A 2,131-nucleotide genomic window follows, 5' to 3' on the forward strand; every position below is an offset into this window, starting at 1 on the left:
TTCTTTTTCCGTTATCTTTCGGACAACATGCTCACCTTCATTCTGCTGTGTTTGATGATCTGGCTCTGGACCACGTCTTTTCCGAGGCACGGAAAACACGTTCGTTATTCCCCTCCCTAAGCCGGTTAAGTACACGCAAAATCCCTCAAATTATCTCTCCACTGGCATACGATTTGCCTGAGAAAGTTTATTGAGCTGACTGTGGTCAAGCGAATAGCATGGCTAGTGGAAAATGACAGTCTTATTTCAGAAAGCTATGCAGATTTTGGCGCAATGTAAGTACAACAGAAGATATCGCACGACTTGAGACTAACCCTCGACGCTGCTTTAAACTTCTACGTCATACGACTGCCGTTTTCCCGCATATTAGCCGTGCCTACAACATTTACTTTATACCTGCATTTATTTTCACGCTCCATCAGCTGGGGTTAAGAGACCATTTATTTTGCTCATTTTCTCATTGGATTGCTTTCTGGCACGATATCATGTCGTGTGAGATGCGGCTCCACCGCTTCTGACACCCATTATCTAAGGAACGGCCTCCCACAGGGACTCTTCATTATATTGCATCGTGTTTCTTCATCACTTTTCTCTGACGACACGACGACGATTGACGACGATTCAGAGCGTTATAATTCATGACAATTACCACTAATCCGTCCGATTGTTTAACTGGTGCCATGACGAAATAAAAGGAGCACACCAGTCGCTTGGCTGTCACGTACTTTGATGATTGATGCCTTGCTCTTGGAGTCATTTCAACTATTTTTCTACAGCTTTCTTGAAAGGCATCGGCATGTTCCTGGCTATTCCGCTGCAGACGGTGTGACACCTTCTTGGAGCTTATTGTTACCGCGATGTCTTCATGAGGACAATAGACCCATCTTGGTGATTGTGGCTCTAGAGAGAGAACGTTGGCGCATGTTTGAATCACGCAAAACCTCTCGGTTTGGCATCGCATTTTCTTTGAAACTGACTTCCATGTTAAACTGTCCGAACACCTACAGAAGGTAGACTACACTGAATAGCTTGCGGTTGGTTGCATGCAGAGCAGGCGGATGTGGCAGCTCCTGGTACTGGTGTTGGCCCAACACGTTTACACGTTTGCATCTGCGCCGCGCTCGACGTTAAAAGTAACACCATTGTCTTGCATATTCAGCTTCACTACCCGCTTACCATCTAGTTCTGCTTCTAAAAGAAAACCATGTTCACCAGGCTCACCTCCCGTCGCTGACCTCGGCCACTCTCTTTGAACGACATGCTGCTGCGAAGTGATAGCGCTTGCGGTAGTTCGAGCAAACTCGACCTCTTGCTGGGCACTACTGAGGTGTGCCGGGGCGCGTGCGCCTGCAGTACCTGCACATGCCGTTCTGGTCCGCGTCCTTGAAGACGGCCGCCAACGCCTCTGCCCACGGCCGGGGTATACCTGCGATGTCTGTTGTTGACGACATCAGTCGCCCCGGAGTTATGCTGCAGCTGGCGGACCGCTCCGTGCTTCCGTTGGTGATGTCAAAGTCCCTCATCATGCTGATCACAGCATGCAATGTTACGTCTTCTTCGGCGGTTTGAGGTGGACTTTCCTCGATCGGTCTTGATCTGTCATCCCGGCGACCAAACGGTCCCTAATTATTCCCTCTCTGCCTGAAAAGTTGCCTTTGTCAGCTTGGACGAACCATGACCGGGTATACGTCTCATTTGACTCGCCTATGGTTTGGTTCCTAAATTCAAAGTTATGTCACGCCTCCACAAAGTTGCGTTTTGGGATAAAATGCCTATCCAGATTACTTATCATCGTGTCAAAATGGTGCGCTCTGTCTACACAAAGAGCGACGATTGCTTCGCATGCTCGACCTCGGGTCCCATGCTGTAGGTCATTGCCGATATTTGTACACCTTCTGTGTGGAGAGCTGATGCTAGCCTGTACCTTAAAACGCCCTCCAGGCTGGCCAGTGGGAGTTCGGTGGTCAAAACCTTGGCAAGTATGATCAGTTGTACGATTTGTTTTCGGCGCGTCTCGTCTCCCTAGAACCTGCCCCATTTTGCGGTGTTCAATGATTTGTGATCATTCCAATAAGAGCGACACGATCAGCATTTCTTTCCAAATCAGGAAAAAGACGCCTAGGACCATAAA

The sequence above is a fragment of the Pollicipes pollicipes genome, unplaced genomic scaffold (assembly GCF_011947565.3).
Source record: "Pollicipes pollicipes isolate AB1234 unplaced genomic scaffold, Ppol_2.1 Scaffold_4881;HRSCAF=5763_pilon_pilon_pilon, whole genome shotgun sequence".
NCBI lineage: Eukaryota > Metazoa > Arthropoda > Thecostraca > Pollicipedomorpha > Pollicipedidae > Pollicipes > Pollicipes pollicipes.